A 14574-nucleotide genomic window follows, 5' to 3' on the forward strand; every position below is an offset into this window, starting at 1 on the left:
AGTGATTGATTTTCTTTAAGATCCTCGCTAGCTTCCTTTTAGTTTCAGGAAAAGTTACCTAATACCACAACTTAAGTTAACTAGTCTACTTCAAATACCTACCTTTTTCATTAATTATATAATCTCTGATTTTCAAAATATCCTAAGAAAATTTGGATACATCCTTAAATTCTTATTTGCTTTCGCTCTCTTAAAACATCAAATAAATCACAGAAGGAGAAATTCACCGCCTACTAGACCTATTTTTTTTTAACTGAAGATCGGCCTCTCTTATTTATTTCTTCTTTCACCTTTAATTTCTCCATTACTATCATTCAAATTTTTTCATTAAAAAGTCTCTTTTGCTCTGCCACCACCCTGTTGCTTTCACATAATTTTGTTTGGCATTTATTGTGTGAGATGTGAAGCAACTGGGTTTTGTTCTTGCATAGTTTCCATCTTCTTCTCCACCAACTTTTCTTGATATAACTCAACACCCTTTTTTGTTTTCTCCCATTTAAGCAAAGAAAAGAAAAAAGCGGGGAAAAAAAATAAGATTTTAGTTTTTTAAAAGTATAGAAATCGAATTCGATAATGGTCCCCCACGAAATGTCTCTGGGATGTCCCCCACGAAATTATTACTTGAAAATTTAACGAAGGTAAAGAAGAGTAGTATGTTCATGAGGTATTTTCCATTAATTACGGGATATGGTGCTTAAAAAGGTAAAACAAGGTTTTGTTGCTTCAAAAGACAAAGTTGGTGCTTCAAAAAGGTATTATATATATGTATCTGAATATAAAAATAGTGAGATATATAAATTGGTGTGAAAATACATTATTTATGCCAGATCTGTATATCCGATACATAACAATTATGTATCTCTCTTAAATTACTTTATGAAATAATGTATCTCAATCCAAATAGTTGTACAGAGCAATATATCTCAGTCATTTTTATTCTACTATACACTCATCGTTCAATTGACGCATTTACTGATGAATAACTAAGTAGTAATCTAACTATCATATTTTAATGTATCTTAATACAGGGTATGCACTATGTATTCGTAATTGATATCAATCAATTAAAAATTAAAATACCATAATAACATAGTGATATTTATTATGAAACGTTCAAAAATAACCAAAAAAAAAAGAGCTACAACAATTAGAGAAGAGAGGAGACACTTGAATTTGCCAGAAAAATGAGGATTTTTTTTAATATAATTATTCAATGGATGTCTCGTGATTTGCTCCACAAATAAAAAGATTTTCGTTATTTTTTTATTTTAATGCACATTAATTTTTTGTTAGGATGTATCAATTATCAAATTATGTATTCAAAAAATAAAATCAGTGATTTTATGTAATTTTATTAAAAAAAAGGAATATGAATTAATTAGGGATAAACTTAAGTAATTTTATGATATATTTGACATTTTTGTGAGTCCAAATGAACTCCCCATCCACATATCCTAATTTGGGCCAACGCTCAATTCTTTTCAGGAAATTGCATGTAATAAACCCAAATATGAGTGGCTTTAGATATTTGACCCCAATAAAAAATATCTTCAAAGAATAATCTTTCTTACTTTTTTAAGTATAGTACAAGTATCATTTTACCCTCTACACTTCAAATATATTTTTTAAACTTTTCATACATATTTGTCCCTCAAATTTTATTTTATATTATTTTTACTTTTTATTTTTTAAAATTTTATTATTCTATTTTTATTATTTTCATTTTTTTAATCTTTTTATTTAATTTTATTATCTTATTTTTATTATTTTCACTTTTTATTTTTTCCTTTAATTTTATTTTCATGTTTTAGTTCATTTGTCTCAACCTTTATTTTTTTCTCTTTTTTCTTTTTTTCTTTTTTCTCAAACATTATCTATTTCTTTTTTTTGTCCTTTTTTAAATTCATTTGTCTTTAACCTTTAGTTGTCTTTTATTTTTGGTTTTTATCAGTTCTCTTTTTTTTTTCTCTTTTTTTTCAAACTTTATTTTTATTCTTTCCTCTCATTTTTTATTTTCTCAATTTTTTAAATTCTTCATTTTTGTCTTAATCTTTATTTTTTTCTTGCCCTTTTTTTCTCTTTTTTTTTATTTCTCTATTTTGTTTGATCACTTTTTTATTTTTTCATTTCTCTTTTTTTTCTCTCATTTTTATTTTTCACAATTTTTAAAATTCTTCTCTTTTTTCTTGATCTTTATTTTTTCTCAATCTTTTTTATTTTATTTTTCTATCTTGTTTGATCTTTTTTTCTTTTTTCTCAACTTCTATTATATTTTGCTAATAAATAAAAAATTGAATAATCCACAAAGGGATCTTCTTTTTTAACATCACAGCAAATTTAAGTGCATGGATTGTTGTTACGAAGTTCTTTAAAAATTTTGGAGATAAGTCGTGTCTTTAAGACAGGAGTTGTAGAATATCTCATAAATAAAGACATAATTTGGTAGTGTCAACTCTTGTTCGTGGGGCATAATTTATTATTTGAAAGTCCTTGAGCAAAGTCTTGCCTCTAAAGCAAGAATTGTAGAACATCCCATAAATAAAGACATAACGTAGTAGTGTCAACTCTTGCCCGTAGGGCATAATTTATTATTTGAAAGTCCTTGAGCTAAGTCTTGTCTCTAAGGCAATAATTGTAGAACATCTCATAAATAAAGACATAACGTGGTAGTGTCAACTCTTGCCCGTGGGGTATAATTTGTAGTTTGTAAGTCTTTGAGAGGCAAGAGTTGTAGAACATCTCATAAATAAAGACATAACTTGGTAGTGTCAACTCTTGCCCGTGGGGCATAATTTGTAGTTTGAAAGTCCTTGAGCTAAGTCTTGCCTCTAAGGCAATAGTTGTAGAATATCTCATAAATGAAAACATGACGTGGTAGAGTCAATTCTTTCCCGTGGGGCATAATTTGTAGTTTGAAAGTCCTTGAGCTAATTAAGTCTTGCCTCTAAGGCAATAGTTGTAGAACATCTCATAAATGAAAACATAACGTGGTAAAGTCAACTCTTGCCCGTGGGGCATAATTTGTAGTTTGAAAGTCCTTGAGCCAAGTCTTGCCTCTAAGGTAATAGTTGTAGAATATCTCATAAATGAATATACAATGTAGTAGAGTTAACTCTTGCCCGTGGCGCATAATTTGCAGTTTGAAAGTCCTTGAGTCAAGTCTTGCCTCTAAAGCAATAGTTGTAGAACATCTCATAAATGAAAACATAATATGGTAGAGTCAACTCTTTTCCGTGTGGCATAATTTGTTGTATGAAAGTTGTTGAACTAAGTCTTGCCTCTAAGGCAATAGTTGTAAAACATCTCATAAATAAAAATATAACGTAGTAAAGTTAACTCTTGCCCGTGGGGCATAATTTGTAGTTTGAAAGTCCTTGAGTCAAGTCCTGCCTCTAAGGCAATAGTTGTAGAACATATCATAAATAAAAACATAACGTGGTAGAGTCAACTCTTGCCCATGGGTTATAATTTGTTGTTTGAAAGTCCCCAGCTAAGTCTTGCCTCTAAGGTAAGAGTTATAAAACATTTCATAAATCAAAATACAATGTGATAGTGTCAACTCTTGTCCATGAAATATAACTTGTTGTTTGAAAGTCATAAGTCATGCCTCTATAATGTAGTAGTGTCAATTCTTGCCCATAAACGTAGCTTATTGTTCGAAAGTCGTAAGTCTTGCCTTTATAATGTGATAGTGTCAACTCTAGCTCATGAGATGTAACTTGAATGGAAGAAATCGAAGAAAATAATTAAAATAATAAAAATTGCAGAAAAAGAAGAAAATGAAGAAAATTATTAAAAAAGTATAAATCAAAGAAAATGTAGAAGCTGAGAGAGAATAGGAAAAAAATAAAGGTTGATAAAAACAAGAAAGATTAAATAAAAATAAAGGTCGAGAAAAATTTAAAAAGAAAAGAAAAATAAAAATTAAAGAAAAAAAAGTTATTTTATAAAAGTAGACGTTGAAAGGTGTAAAAAAAAAGTAAGGATTGACAAAAAATAAAAAGAACAAAAAAAAAGGAAAGAAAAAATAAAAAAGAAAAATAATATAAAAGAAAAAAGAAAAAAAGTCGAGAGGAAAAAAGAAAAAAAGTAAAGGTTGAGAAAATTAAAAATAAAAAGAGAAAGGAAAAATTAAAAATCAAAGTAAAATTAAAAAAAGAAAAAAAATAAAAATTGAAATATATAAATATGGAGTTATTATCCATTATGAAGATCATTTATGTAATTTACTCCATTGATTAGGAACAATTTTATCCAAAAAAATATTAATTAATAGATAAAGGCTATTTTAAAAAAAAAAAAATTATTTAGAGCTAAAATTTGAAAGACACCCTAATTTGAATCTATTTTTGAGATTCACCCCTTTTCTTTTAAGAAAAGGCCTGCTCCAAAAGTGAATAGACAGCCAAGAAGGCATATGGTATATAGCCTAAGTGCCACATACAATGAGCGAGAATCTAATATACAGGGTTGAAAATGGAGCAGCAAATAATGGGCTTAATCCAATTAATTATGAAGGCTCTTCATCGCTTCATGTATGTTGTATATTTAGGAATGAACTTTTCTTTTGTAACTATATGGTCCGTGCCCATGCTGAGCACGGACATTATCGCAACACTGTAGTGCAAAAGTGATCCAACTTATAGGTACTTCCACATTTGTTCTAATAATTGTTAAGATGGATCTATTTTTGTAACAATAAGAAGGGGGGGGGGGGGGGGGAATATATCAAAAGTTAAATATTAATATATAAAGTGTGTTGTATAATATGAAGAACAAAGCTACATTATTATTAAGCTTGCTAGTAAGACAAAACAGTGTGAAACTGTTAACGCTACAAGCTGGCGGTACAAGTTGCATCTACATCTGGGTATTAACTGAAAAAAAAAAGATAGCATACAAAGTTAGATAAAGAATTGCAAGAATCAGTTATTGTAATGGCATACTGTAAAAGAGTGATTGAATAAAAAGGCTGATGACTCCTTTTATTATTAATTTTATTTGATATGTTTCAAAGATTAAAAAAATGGATCAGAAAAATCAGCTTGCACTGAATCCTTCTTGCAGCCTGGACACTGATTGATGAATAATAAAACAGCTCTGTAAACACCAAAAGTAAACAAAATTAGCACTAAGAAAGAATACATAAGGTTTTGATGTTGACCAAAATAAAATCAAAAGAATATGGTGGCAAATTCTTAGTTCATTAACATATTTTGCATCTTTAGTGTGCATGAATGACGATATAAACAAACTGATAGGTTAAAAAGACACGGCATGAGATAATACAAAAAAAAAATTGTTATTCAATTATCCACAATGTCAAATTGCTTCTGCAAGCAAATTTTTTTATGCCCATCCGTACATCAGAGCTTTATGATAGTATTTAGACTCCACCATAACTACTATCAATGGGCAGCTTTTCTGCAGCGGTCATCAATAGTAGCAAACTTCTTTAAAAATATCATTTTTTACTTTCAGTTAGGCGTCATGTCGCCTGCAAGCTTAGAGCTTCGCTTATTTAAAATCACAGGTCTTAAAGATCAATAAGAGAATTCAGAAATAATCCTATAATATTCCTGCATTAAAATGTTTGTTTTCATTCATCAATCTGGCATGACTATAGGTACGCAAGATATGAATCTCGTCAATTTATAAGACCTATGCATATCCAACACATATATCATGATTTTCCAAAAAGTTTTATCCTTTATTTTAGAAAGCCACATGTCATGTGAATTGATAAGGGGCCATTCATCTATTATGTCCTTCATATAATGTGTCTTTTATTAAGAAAGGGTAGGCTTGATAGAAAAATCATAAGGATAAATTGACAGAGACATAATAAATTCACACTTTTTTCTGCCAGCATTTTTCAGTAAGATAAAGCTAAGAACTAAAATCTCAACTGAAACAAAATTAATAGACACGCATGCAGTCTTTAGCCTGATTACATAAATATGATGAGTTAATGGAACCTTGAATATCACAGACAAGCAAGCAACATGTTTAACTTGCATGATTTCAACTTAATAGGAACCTGATGTTTATTTCTACTCTAGTATATACAAGGGTTATTCGTGATCAAAATTGTCACCTCTACAATGATAAACATATTAAGATGTTAAATCATAACATCTATCAACAAATCTGTCTAACTTTGATAGACATATTAAATATTTGTTTTCTTATCTTTGCTGACGATTTTCGATTCTGGGGAATGCACATATAAAACTTCGATATTAGCAGAATCATGAAATAATGAAATACCAAAAGTAACAGAGATCTTATTGTGCTTGTGCAACTAAGTTAATTTATACTTCTGGAGGTGCAAGTGCAGGTGATTCCACAAAGTGAAAATTACCATTCCTACAAGTAGGACAAGAAATTAGGTTTAGTACATCAACAGCATATATGGTGATAGCAAACAGAAAATAAATTTATATATATAAGCATTACCCAACAAGCTTTCTACCAAGATATAGAAAAGGCTTCTCAAAGTAGTAATTACTCTTTGAAGAGATCTCATAGTATTGCAAACTTTTCTTTCCGTGGAGATAACCAGCTTTGCCCTAACCTGTCCGTTCTTAACATCAACTTTGTTTTCACAGAGAATTTATTTTTCACAAATCCTGAAAAAAGCAATGGAAGAGTCATTTCAAATTTGATAAGAACAAAATCTGGTTAGATGTAAAGTGACAAATTAATATAAATTTGTAAAAATAAATAGGAAATTATAATATACCTCGTAAGTTTTTGATAATTCAATACCGACGTTGCTATGGAAATCAATATGTTGCACATCTCTCAAAATATGGATCATACAAAATAAAATTTTAGATTAATCTTACATGAATTGTCACTATTGATTATTCATGTTATTCTAATTAACAAAATATTTGGCTTTTCGATACCATCTGATTCTTTACTTGTGGCATGTTAATAGTCCTCTTATACGAGCATCAATTGGTTAAGCCTTCTATCAGTTAAGTGGCCCCGTGATATAGCAACTCATGGCATCTCTTAATATTTACCACTTCTAAGTATATTACATAAATGATGCTTGATCATAAACAACTTTTCTGATCCAACGATTACAATCCGATTTTTCTCATTAGTGATTTGCAATATAGAATCTACTCAAATTTTAAAATTCTGCACATCAACATTTTTCAAATTACATCTAAAACTGAGAAGGGTGAAACTTACTACATATAGCACCCCTATGTGGCTCATTCTTGTAGTAAACCTAACTAATTTTCTCAGAGAAAAGGCAAGAACAATAATCTAGAATAAGAGCTTGAATATAAAACCCACCCCAGAAATAGATCAGTCCTAATAGATAGAATTACAGGTGCATGTATGTGCATGATTTGTCAATATACCCAGCAAGATGAAAAAGAAAAATCAAATGCAACTCATCACAGAAAAAGCAAAATCGAGTCGGAATTGTTCTCGAGTTTGATGCACTTATCGAAGAAATCTTTAATTTCTCAGCTAACAATTAGTGGTGAAAAAAAAACGACCGATGTAGAAAAGTTTGTCAAATGAATAAAGCTTCACACTTGAAAGAGTGATGAACACCAAAACAGAAGCTTGCTATGACGGTACAATTCTATTTAATCTAGGTATAAGAAGTATAAGTGCACATGTATTGGTCTAAATAGTAGGACATATGTTCTAATATTTAAAAGAAAGGGAGGTAGTTTTGACAGTTTTATCTTTCGTAGTACGTCATCCTTCGCTTATTAATTAGTAGAAAAATTCAATTAATTATCCTCGTTCTTAGTTTTTATGTTACTTAATTGAGTCAAATGTGAAATCACGAAAGATAATTAAGTAAAGAAAAAAATTAAAAGACGGCATTCGTCTCCATTCTCTGCTCACTCAATTAACATTACCATAGCGAGAGACGAAGTGAGCATACCATTTCATCAAAAAGTACACTATATTTAAGTTAAAATTATTTTATATATAATAGTAGAAGTTTGAATCCTTTCTTCATGTGTTTACCTCTTAAAATTTTGAACCTCTTTAATAAAAATTATGGTCCGCCACCGACTATCACCTACCAATCGCATTCTTTGTCGACAGTAATGGGTACTGCATTCAATGGGCTCAGGTTGCTAGACGAGCAATTAATTATGGAGTATCAAAAAAGTTATTCCTTCTTTAATTTCAATTTATTATATCAGATAAATCAACAAGCTAACCGATAATTGACGATAATCATTAAGTCGAATTAAATCAATAAATTTTTATTAATTCAATAGCAATTTAGCATAAATAAAATCGATCATCAATATATCAACCCGTTTTAAGAATAAAAATCGCATAAAATTTGTGTCACTCATAAAGGGTACTTTAAGGCTCATTAGGGTAATTGAGTTAGTCCTAATAAAGTTGGTATAGGAATTGCTCCAATATATCGTGCCAATTGCCATTGACTGGCGATTCATGCTACTCTTCTGCTTCTGCTACGAAAACGAAATGAACTAATAGTAAATTCTCATTTATAATTTACCTATATTATTCGATTAACTTAGATTAATCGCAATATGTAAAGCTTCAAAAACTAAATCGAACCACTAAGTAGTAACTCCTAATTTTTGACCTTGCAAAAGAAATAAACTAGTAAAAGACAAAGTATCCAATACCAACCAAGCACCTAATTTTCACGGGTTCCTCTTAATATGCTACAATAATTGTCGTAATGATTTGTCATTTACAGAGGACATTTTAAAACTAACAATCGAGATTTTACTTTCTGGATTATGCATTGGACCCACGTAGAGTCTATACTGCTATGGTTTTGTTTTACTTGATTTGTGTTGACTTGACATTCTTTTTAGCAAAATATTTATTAAGATTTATTTTATTAAATTAGTCTTATTAATTATTCTTTGAAAATTTAAATTTAATAATAAATATTCTATTTAATCATTTAATGATATGGATAGTATTTAAAAGAAAATGATAAACTTATCTTGATTTCATAATTTAGACAAATAAATTAAAACATCTATTCTTAATGAGAGGGCCAAATAAAATTAAACAAAGGGAGTAATAACCTAATCAATTTGCAGTACCCAAAGTCATCATTTTTTAATCTAATTAGATATTTTTAAATTATTATATCACTTAATTGAGATTGTTATTAGAGTCTCTTAGTGAATCGAGGAATAAATCTCAACCAGACCAAAGTCTAAAGGATTTTTTTTTTTCAAAAATTCCAGAAAGGGAGGAGAGAAATTAAAAATTTCAAAAGCAAGGCATGTGCTTGCTCACACCCTATCTAAAAGACTTAACGAGCATCAATTATAAAAAAAAGTAAGGCGTAAAGAAGGTCATACCTTATAATGCGAGAACTCTCCCACACCTTAAGATGGTTTGATTACTGGGAATAAATTTCATGCTGACAATGCTCAAGGATTCGCACGTCTTTATCACTTTTACAGTCACAAGGTCTCAGGGTAAGGTTGACACATATTAGGAAGCAAAGGGGAAACTATATTCTTTTTTTTTCTTTAACTAGGAAAGTTTGGCTTAAATTTTTTTCTCTCCTTGTAATGCCTATTTCAACTTTGCATGAAATGCCATGAATTACTGGTCCGTGAAGATCTTGTACCACTTACTTAATAAAGACACATATTAATTACCTTACCTTCTGACCTTGTGAAGACGTGCACTTAAGTACCTTGTGACTCTAAGTGCTAAGGCGTGCAAAGTCTTGAGCCTTTGTCAGTAAGGAATTTATTTCCCAGTCAGGCCAACTAGGCACTAAAGCGTGGGAGACCTCTCGCCTTACAAGTTGGGCCTCCTTCATGCCTTAATTTTTTTTATAACTGACGTCCGTTAAGTTTTTTAGGTAAGGCGTCAGTAAGCATACACCTTTGTTGGTTTTTGAAATTTTTTATTTCTTCCTTGCCTCTTTGAAATTTTTGAAAAAAAAGGTTGGTTCATTCGTCTTAGAGAAAATACTCAATTACCCTTCTGAACTATACCCAAAAAAATTATGACACACCTCAATTTAAAGGGGGTTCTATTATCCCTGAACTAATTAAAAGTGTAATTTTGATACCCTTAGTGTCTACGTGGCACACACGTGTGCCTACATGGACACTTCAGTGTGTTATACCACATATGTGCCACATAGGCACTAAGGGTGTTAAAATTACACTTTTAATTAGTTCAGGGGTAATAGGACCCCTTTAAGTTGAGGTGTGTCATGATCTTTTTGGGTATAGTTCAAGGGGGTAATTGGTATTGGTCCTTTGTTTTCTATTTATTGAAAAGCTACAAAATGTCATTGGTTTGAAGAATTAATATATGTAGAGAAAAAACATCATTTCCCCTCTGAACTTGTCGTCACAACTCACTTTGGACCTTTAACTTAACATACATTTATTTATTCCCTTAACATCTTTAAAGTGTATTAGTTTAACCCTTAAAGATGTAATACCACTCTCACAACGAAGAGTTCGTTACATGCGCCCACACGTCAGCACCACATCACTGCCACTTCAGAGCCACGTATATAATTATTTATATATATATATATATATATATATAAAATAAATAAAAAACACCCCATTTGCTTTCTTCTTCAGCCACCCCTGACCCTCCTCTCCCCCCTCTTTGCCCCTTGCCCTGCTCTTTCTCCTCCTCCATCAAATTCGTCCAACCTCACCCCCTATCCTTGCAAACACCGCCCCTCTTTCACCCCCCACACCACGACTTCGGTATTTCTTTCTACTCCCGTCAAATAAATTCGTTCATCCCCATCCCTGCAAACACTGCCTCCCCAGCCCCTTTTTTCTTTCTCTCCTCTGTAAATTTGCAGAGATTTTTTAGAAAATTGGTACTACTTCTCAAACAAATTCATCACACACTATTTTTCAGAATTCTTCCCCGCAAATACAAAACGCAGATAAAATTGAAGCCACCCACATTATTCTAGTAAATTCTCTACTATCAAATCTCCTTAAGATATGAAAAATCTTTCACTTTAACTATTTAAGAATTCCAGATTCACTTCAAATCAACTACAAGGTCTAGAAGCCAATGAGCTTTTAAAGGTTATTTACTTTTTCCATTGCAAATTCAACATAAAATCACCTGCAAACTGCCCCCTACCCTGCCCCTTTATTTCTTTCTCATACTCCATTAAAAAAAATCATCCACCTCACCATTCCTGCAAACACCTAAAAAAAAAATTAAAATAATATTCTTTCAAAAATTCAAAATGAGTCAAACTCAATATAATCAAGTTAAAAATCGCAACATTTGGTTGAGACGTTTCATCAAACATCTTGAAGTCATCTCTAAAAAGACCTCTTCGACTTCAAGGACTGATCTTTCTTAGGTTTTTCTCCAAATTATAAATGAAATTTTTTATCCATATTTCGTAAGTGAAAAGAGGACTGAGTTAGGGATGGCTAATGGATCAGTAGGGAATGTGAATTACAAGTGAAGATTGTTTTTATTGTTGGTTTGGACTTGTTGAAAGAAAGGAGAGTGACGATCCAATTCTTGAAGAAGAAAGTTATGATTATATATATATTTAAAAAGTGGAACCATTTTCCTTTTTTAAAATAAATACGCGCTTTTTTTTTCCTTTCTTTTCAAAAAAATTCCACGTCAGCTTTAAGGGGATATTAATTCACTTTAAAAATGTTAAGGGGGGTAAATAGATGTGTGTTAAATTAAAGGTCTAAAGTGAGTTATGCCAACAAGTTCAGGGGAAAAATAATGTCTTTTCTCATATATGTATGTACGACTGTATATAATTTATGTATATCAGTTGAGAAAAGTAAATAGTAAACACCAAGTTTGACTAGCTATCTATATAATGTTGTTGTTAGTTTTTCATACAAGTGACCATATTCTATTTTAAAGAAGTAAATACGAAAACAAGCGAATATATATATATATATATATATATACTAGAGGATATATGACCCGTGTTAGCACGGGCTCAACATGAAGAATATTTTTAGATTAACTATTGTGATTTATAATATTTTTACATAATTTTTAAATAATATATGTTATACCCTATGTCTCAATTTATGTGGTATAGATACAATTTTTGAGAGTTAACTAAATTTTTTACATATTTTTAAAATATTTTAAATTATTAATTATTGTGATTTATAATATTTTTTCTTCTATCCCAATTTATGGGACAATAATAAAATTTAAAGAGCCAACCAAAATTTTTTTACGTCTTTTTAATTATTTTAGGTTGTTAATTGTTATGATTTATAATACTTTTACGCAGTTCTCAAATATATAATAGATTAAAAAGGAAAGTAAAATAAAAAAATATATAAAAAAATATCTAAGCAGGCAACACAAACAAACATGTCGATCTGCTACATGTTTATCATCCTTTATAAGTGAGGTAATAAATCACAAATGTCAACTTAAGTGAAGCAATGCTTAGATGACCATAATAACTAATTAGGGGCGATATAGTAAAATCACGATTGAATCAGCGAAGCGGACATGTCTTAAATGACTTACAACGACAAATTATAAGTGATATAGGAAAATTATTATAAAATATACGGTAAGGGTCAAAAATACCCTTCAAGTATTGAAATTGATTCAAAAATATCGTCAGTTAACTTATTGGGCCAGAAATACCCTTCAAGTATTGAAATTGGTTCAAATATACCCCTCTATCCACCTTTATGGCTCAAAAATATCTTTGCAACTAACGGTTTTTTAAATAATAATTAAAAAATTAAACCAGGGTCAGAAATACCCTTCAAGTATTGAGACTGGTTCAAAAATACCCTTTCATCCACCTTTATGGTTATAAATAACCTTGCAACTAATGATTTTGTAAATCATAATTAAAACTTTTATTAAATGTGTGGCAATTTTCTATTGGTTGAAATTAAATTAATTAAAATGTTAAGCCCAATCCGAACTCAACTAAAACTATCAGATCCAAATCCTACAAAATTAATCATAATTTTAATCGGTGAATGGTATGAAGTGTGTGGCGTGAAGTGGTGTCGCACGAAAAATGCACTTACCAGTGATGACAAGACAATTTGATGTATATAAATAAAAATAGTGACAACTATTTAGGAAAGAATGCAGTATTTTTTGATAGAAACTAAATGTGTCACGTAAAATAAAACGGAGGAAGTAACAAGATAGTGTTGCCTAAGACGTGGGATAACCAACACATCTCAATTAGTTTTGCTAGCTAACACTGAGAAATATACATCACAAAGAAATAACAAATTAACATTATAATTAGGGGATAGAATTCTTCAGAACATTACATTAGACTGACAGATTCTAGTCAACAAAGTTCCTGCATTTGATAGGAAAAATTACTCATACTACCGGGTAGTTTAAGTTGGGGCAAATTTTTTACAATTTGGATCGGGTAGCTTGAGTTGGGTCCCAATTGGATTTAACATTTTAATTAATTTAGTTTCAACCAATAGAACGTTGTGACATATTTAATGAAATTTTTAATTATGATTTAAAAACTTGTTAGTTGAAAAGGTATTTTTGAGCCATAAAGATGGATGTAGAGTATTTTTTAACCAATTTCAATACTTGAAGGGTATTTCTGACCCCTTTTTGAATTTTTAATTATGATTTTAAAAATATATTAGTTACAAGGGTATTTATGAGTCATAAAGGTGGATAGAGGGATATTTTTGAACCAATTTCAATACTTGAAAGGTATTTCTAGTCCAATGGATTAACGAAGAATATTTTTAAACCAATTTCAATACTTTAAGGATATTTCTGTCTCTTTTTCGTAAAGAATATTTATGAAAAAAATTTAAGTGGGTTTCGTATAAGACGTCAACTTAATTTAAAATATCAAGAATTAATTTATTATTTTATGTCTATTTTATATTTTTTATTAAATATTATTAATTTTTAAATACTTAGGTGACTCATAATAATTAATTAAGAGCGATATTTAGTAAAATTACGATTGAAGCAGTTGAAGCAAACATGATATAAATGATTATTTTTTAATTAATTACTATTAATTTTTTAATACATAAATGGCTTATAATAATTAATGAGGGGTGATATATTAAGCACCCCGGATTTTGGCCCTTGAACCTTGACCTATGGGCTTACTGCCCAGATTACGACTCTCTTTACGAGTCATAGGGTGTCGTTACGGGTCGTAGGACCCTAATCATAGCCAGACCAGTGTGGATTGGCCAAGTTTATGTTACGATTATGATTGGCTCCTAACGAGTCGTAAAGACTCTATACGAATCGTATAGTCCCATCCGTAGCCAAACTAGTGTGATGCCTAAATATTCTATCATGCCTACGATTTGACCAAACTAGTCGTAATATTTGAGTACAAGTTGTATAGTATGACTCATAGCCAGACCAGTGTAGGTGCTCGTGGATGCTGCCCTAACTACGACTGGAGGTCACGAGTCGTAAGGTGATCCTACAAGTCGTAAGGTTGCCCGCAACGATTGGATGATGATTTTTTAGTATTTCATTAAGGGCACTTTGGAAATTTGCCCTTCTCCTCAATCGTGACCCACGACTTAAAACCCCTTC

General features: G+C 30.5%; 1 long non-coding RNA gene across 2 annotated transcripts; it reads right to left on the reverse strand.

Moving 5' to 3' along the window:
- Nucleotides 1-4769: 4769 nt before the first annotated feature.
- On the reverse strand, nucleotides 4770-9739 carry LOC107855331. Of its 2 annotated transcripts, XR_001670228.2 has the most exons (3): nucleotides 9354-9739; nucleotides 6460-6632; nucleotides 4770-6369 (listed from the first exon to the last, which is right to left on the reverse strand). It is a non-coding gene; the product is annotated as an uncharacterized LOC107855331 (long non-coding RNA). The 2 variants fall into 2 exon arrangements; XR_007050251.1 differs by having other exon boundaries at nucleotides 4770-6632.
- Nucleotides 9740-14574: the final 4835 nt, after the last annotated feature.

Source organism: Capsicum annuum, unplaced genomic scaffold (assembly GCF_002878395.1).
Source record: "Capsicum annuum cultivar UCD-10X-F1 unplaced genomic scaffold, UCD10Xv1.1 ctg4748, whole genome shotgun sequence".
NCBI classification, from domain to species: Eukaryota; Viridiplantae; Streptophyta; class Magnoliopsida; order Solanales; family Solanaceae; genus Capsicum; species Capsicum annuum.